Source organism: Petromyzon marinus, unplaced genomic scaffold (genome assembly GCF_048934315.1).
Source record: "Petromyzon marinus isolate PM22_M1 ecotype Great Lakes invasive population unplaced genomic scaffold, UKy_Petmar_22M1.pri1.0 PM_G_Scaffold_76, whole genome shotgun sequence".
Taxonomy (NCBI): Eukaryota; Metazoa; Chordata; class Hyperoartia; order Petromyzontiformes; family Petromyzontidae; genus Petromyzon; species Petromyzon marinus.
In genome coordinates, this window is record NW_027423031.1 from 862,878 (window position 1) to 869,277 (window position 6,400).

The window sequence follows — 6,400 nt, forward strand, 5'->3', positions numbered from 1 at the left end:
TGTAGGAGGTGGTGGAGGAGGAGGTGGAGGAGGAGGTGTAGGAGGTGGTGTAGAAGGTGGTGGAGGAGGAGGAGGTAGAGGAGGAGGTGAAGGTGGTGTAGGAGGTGGTGTAGGAGGAGGTGGAGGAGGAGGTGTAACTGGAGGAGGTGGAGGAGGAGGAGGAGGAGGTGTAGCAGTGTAACTGGAGGAGGTGTAACTGGAGGAGGTGGAGGAGGTGTAACTGGAGGAGGTGGAGGAGGAGGTGAAGGTGGTGTAGGAGGTGGTGGAGGAGGAGGTGTAACTGGAGGAAGTGGAGGAGGAGGTGAAGGTGGTGTAGGAGGTTGTGGAGGAGGAGGTGGAGGAGGAGGTGTAAGAGGTGGTGTGGGAGGTGGTGTAGGAGGAGGTGGAGGATGAGGAGGAGGTGGAGGAGGAGGAGGTGAAGGTGGTGTAGGAGGTGGTGGAGGAGGTGGAGGAGGAGGTGTAGAAGGTGGTGGAGGAGGAGGTGGAGGAGGAGGTGGAGGAGGAGGAGGTGAAGGTGGTGTAGGAGGTGGTGTAGGAGGAGGTGGAGGAGGAGGTGTAACTGGAGGAGGTGGAGGAGGAGGAGGTGTAGCAGGTGTAACTGGAGGAGGTGTAACTGGAGGAGGTGGAGGAGGTGTAACTGGAGGAGGTGGAGGAGGAGGTGAAGGTGGTGTAGGAGGTTGTGGAGGAGGTGGAGGAGGAGGTGTAGGAGGTGGTGTGGGAGGTGGTGGAGGAGGAGGTGGAGGAGGAGGAGGTGAAGGTGGTGTAGGAGGTGGTGGAGGAGGTGGAGGAGGAGGTGTAGGAGGTGGTGGAGGAGGTGGAGGAGGAGGTGGAGGAGGAGGAGGTGAAGGTGGTGTAGGAGGTGGTGTAGGAGGAGGTGGAGGAGGAGGTGTAACTGGAGGAGGTGGAGGAGGAGGAGGAGGTGTAGCAGGTGTAACTGGAGGAGGTGTAACTGGAGGAGGTGGAGGAGGAGGTGGAGGAGGTGTAACTGGAGGAGGTGGAGGAGGAGGTGAAGGTGGTGTAGGAGGTGGTGGAGGAGGAGGTGTAACTGGAGGTGTAACTGGAGGAAGTGGGGGAGGAGGTGAAGGTGGTGTAGGAGGTTGTGGAGGAGGAGGTGGAGGAGGAGGTGTAGGAGGTGGTGTGGGAGGTGGTGGAGGAGGAGGTGGAGGAGGAGGAGGAGGTGGAGGAGGAGGAGGAGGAGGAGGAGGTGAAGGTGGTGTAGGAGGTGGTGGAGGAGGTGGAGGAGGAGGTGTAGGAGGTGGTGGAGGAGGAGGTGGAGGAGGAGGTGGAGGAGGAGGAGGTGAAGGTGGTGTAGGAGGTGGTGTAGGAGGAAGTGGAGGAGGAGGTGTAACTGGAGGAGGTGGAGGAGGTGTAGCAGGTGTAACTGGAGGAGGTGGAGGAGGAGGTGGAGGAGGTGTAACTGGAGGAGGTGGAGGAGGTGTAACTGGAGGAGGTGGAGGAGGTGTAACTGGAGGAGGTGGTTGGAGGAGGTGAAGGTGGTGTAGGAGGTGGTGGAGGAGGAGGTGGAGGAGGATGAGGAGGTGTAACTGGAGGAGGTGGAGGAGGTGTAGCAGGTCTAACTGGAGGAGGTGGAGGAGGAGGTGGAGGAGGTGTAACTGGAGGAGGTGGAGGAGGAGGTGAAGGTGGTGTAGGAGGTCGTGGAGGAGATGTAACTGGAGGAGGTGGAGGAGGAGGTGTAGCAGGTGTAACTGGAGGAGGTGTAACTGGAGGAGGTGGAGGAGGTGTAACTGGAGGAGGTGGAGGAGGTGGAGGAGGTGTAGGAGGAGTCTGATGGGGACATCTCCTGGTGATGTCTCTCCCCCCGCGGCCTCCATGGGCGCCACTGTCGGCTCACACCGCTGGCGAGGCCTCTCGGTCTCCGTGTGTGTGCAGCGTGCGCATTAGTGGTGTTGTTGTTGTCGTTATTGTTGATGTTGATGTTTCGATTTAAAGCTTTCGTGACTGCAAGGATTCATCTTGTTTGGTTCTTTCGGTAAAGTCACGTAGATTGATAATAAAATAATGCTAAATTCTCCTGTTTGATTTGTACTAGGTGCCTCTGTGGATGTGTAAGCTTTGACTTTTACATTGCCATTTCTATGACCAGTCACAAGCTAATCACTCAGTTATTTCAATGCTAAATTCTGTTTGATTTGTACTAGGTGCCTCTGTGGATGTGTAGGCTTTGACTTTAACATAGCTATTTCTATGACCAGTCACAAGATAATCACTCAGTTATTTCAATGCTAAATTCTCCTGTTTGATTTGTACTAGGTGCCTCTGTGGATGTGTAGGCTTTGACTTTAACATAGCTATTTCTATGACCAGTCACAAGCTAATCATGCAGCTATTTCAATGCTAAATTCTCCTGTTTGATTTGTACTAGGTGCCTCTGTGGATGTGTAGGCTTTGACTTTAACATAGATATTTCTATGACCAGTCACAAGCTAATCACGCAGCTATTTCAATGCTAAATTATCCGAACCAAACATTGAACTAATTTTCAATGGTACAGTATATTTTTTCAAGTATTGGTATCCCAAACTTTCGCAGCAGCTTAAATTCCCTTTTCACACCATCAATATGTAAATTCCCCCTGGTCTGCACATGTTCACCCCCTCTACACCGTTCATCGTGCTAAGTCCGCCAATTAAATGCAAATTTTTATGCTAATTCCTTTGTCAAGGCGCTCTGTTTCTTCTCACACAGCTTAAAGGTCGCGGTCTGAGCTTGGCTGTGTTCGCTCCAGCGCTGTCCTCCAGACAGTCTCGTCCCTTCACCTGATGAAGGCCACTTGTGTTGTGGCCGAAACGTCGTGATAATTTTATTGTGTTATTTTATTAATTTATTATTTTATTCTCATTCTACGTGGTGACTTTACCGAAAGAACCAAAGAAGATGCACCTCTTAACCCCGTCATCTCGTCAATTCCCGGATGCTCTTAGTTTTGAGTATCCTGCGGTGGTCTGAAGCGTTTACTGTGATAAAAATTGGGAGTGTTTCAAAGCAGTCCGCAACCTCGAATAGTGCAGCTCGGAATAATGGAGGACTTCGCGTTCATATTGTGTTGCTTTCTGGAGCCGAGGACATGATTACGAGGCGCAGGACCAGCAAAACGGTGTCGTCCAGCGGTGTGGAATAAACGTGTGTTGCCTCCTACTCCTTAGTGCCTCAGAAGTGACTCACTGCCTCTGGTACCACAAGTACACAGTATATATTCCCCGACAGTACACAGTATATATTCCCCGACAGTACACAGTATATATTCCCCGACAGTACACAGTATATATGCCCCAACAGTAAACAGTATATATTCCCCGACAGTACACAGTATATATGCCCCAACAGTACACAGTATATATTCCCCGACAGTACACAGTATATATGCCCCAACAGTACACAGTATATATTCCACAACAGTACACAGTATATATTCCCCAACAGTACACAGTATATATTCCCCAACAGTACACAGTATATATTCCCCGACAGTACACAGTATATATGCCCCAACAGTACACAGTATATATGCCCCAACAGTACACAGTATATATTCCCCAACAGTACACAGTATATATTCCCCAACAGTACACAGTATATATGCCCCAACAGTACACAGTATATATTCCCCGACAGTACACAGTATATATATGCCCCAACAGTACACAGTATATATTCCCCGACAGTACACAGTATATATTCCCCAACAGTACACAGTATATATTCCCCGACAGTACACAGTATATATGCCCCAACAGTACACCGTATATATTCCCCAACAGTACACAGTATATATTCCCCGACAGTACACAGTATATATGCCCCAACAGTACACAGTATATATGCCCCAACAGTACACAGTATATATTCCCCAACAGTACACAGTATATATTCCCCGACAGTACACAGTATATATTCCCCAACAGTACACAGTATATATTCCCCAACAGTACACAGTATATATGCCCCAACAGTACACAGTATATATGCCCCAACAGTACACAGTATATATTCCCCAACAGTACACAGTATATATTCCCCGACAGTACACAGTATATATGCCCCAACAGTACACAGTATATATTCCCCAACAGTACACAGTATATATGCCCTGACAGTACACAGTATATATTCCCCGACAGTATACAGTATATATTCCCCAACAGTACACAGTATATATGCCCCAACAGTATATAAAAATGAGGCAAAAGTTGAATATAGAATGTCGATGTTGACGCGGAGGAAGACGCCGTGGTGTCTTCGGACGTGGAATACGCCGGGGAGGTGATTCCCTAGACAGCCCCGGGGCACCCCGGGGAATAATCCCTAGGGGCCGCTCCCGGCGGAGCAGCTGGAGGAACAATTACGATAATAAATATTACCCGACACATTCTGTTCTTCTTTGGTTCTTTCGGTAAAGTCACCACCACGTAGAATGAGAATAAAATAATAAAATAAAACAATAAAATTATCACGACGTTTCGGCCACAACACAAGTAGCCGTCCTCGGGTGAAGATACAGGACTGTCCAGAAGACAGCGCTTTTATTCTCATTCTACGTGGTGACTTTACCGAAAGAACCAAAGAAGATGAATCCTTGCAGTCACGAAAGCTTTAAATCAAAACATTCCATTCTGTTCCCGTTCACAGCGATTTCGAGCACTCTGCTGAATTTCTAACGGCAAGTGCTTGATATTGTTGCGTACGAGAATCAGATGCGTCCACTCGAAGCGATTTTATCAGATTGACGAATCTATTGTTATCTGTACCGTGTGTGCATCTGGTGATACCGACGTCGATTAGGACAGGGGTGATCCATTCATAAAGCGATATGTAAGCTGCTGTTTGGAAGAGCGCAACCGATTCGAGAAGGAATCGACAACTGGAATCGAAATCTCCGCCACCCAGAGTCGTGAGTATTTATCGAGGCCGCACGAGCAAATCCGACGAGCCGTGAAGCTCTTTGTGACGGGTCTCGCATTTAAAGGCGTCGCTGCTAACGTGGCCTCCCTGTTTGGATCTCTCGTTTGTTGTTGGGGGATTATCAAGTGGCATCGAGCGTCTTGTTTACTGTTGTTGTTAGTGTCACCCCCCCCATCTCCCCCCCCCCCCACGTCTCCCCTCTCCCCCATGTCCCCCTCCCCACGTCTCCCCCCCCCACGTCTCCCCCCCCCCATCTCCACCCCCCCACGTCTCCCTCCCCCCACGTCTCCCCCCCCACGTCTCCTCCCCCCCCACGGCGCCCTCTGGTTGAGCACCAATTGGGACGAGGCTCAAAAGAAAGCCGTCCCTGGTGTGGACCAATCAGTTTCAAGGACAATGCATCATCATCATATTATCATAGTGTGTGTTTTGTTTGTATTTTGACCACAAGTATTGTGGTTAATGCAGCAACATGATTCCTTGTAACAAAAAAAGGTTTGAGTTTTGTTGCTGGAAAAAAAGTGGGAAACCCCTATTATTATATCATTATTACATTATTATATTTTATTATTATATTTTGGTACTGGCAAAAAGGTCTAATGATGTGAATCTTCCTGCGGTAACGATTTTCTGACGTTTTACAAAGCCGGCCTTGTGTTGTGAGCACAGCTGATGCTGCGTGCTCGTCATTCCGAACATCAAAGGCACGCACGAGCCACAATTAATGATAATGAGTGATAATTAGTGATAATTAATTGTGCCTGTTCCCCAACAATATAATTATTGATGTCGTATAACCGGTGGCGAGCCAGTGGGGGGTGGGGTGGCACGTGTCCACCCCCCCTCAATGATCCAATCGAAATCCCTCATTTCGATTGGATCATTGGGGTTTATTAGCATAATTATACTTAAGTAATTATACTGTGCCCCAACAGTACACAGTATATATTCCCCGACAGGTGTGACGCTGCTACGAGTCATTTGGGAGATGAAACGAGGACACGCAGCGAGAGGTCCCAGGCCAGACAGACACACTACAACACGTTTAGAGACCCACACACACTACAACACGTTTAGAGACCCACACACACACTACAACACGTTTAGAGACCCACACACACACTACAACACGTTTAGAGACCCAAACACACACTACAACACGTTTAGAGACCCACACACACTACAACACGTTTAGAGACCCACACACACACTACAACACGTTTAGAGACCCACACACACACTACAACACGTTTAGAGACCCACACACACACTACAGCACGTTTAGAGACCCACACACACTACAACACGTTTAGAGACCCACACACTCACTACAACACGTTTAGAGACCCACACACACACTACAACACGTTTAGAGACCCACACACACTACAACACGTTTAGGGACCCACACACACACTACAACACGTTTAGAGACCCACACACACACTACAACACGTTTAGAGACCCACACACTACAATA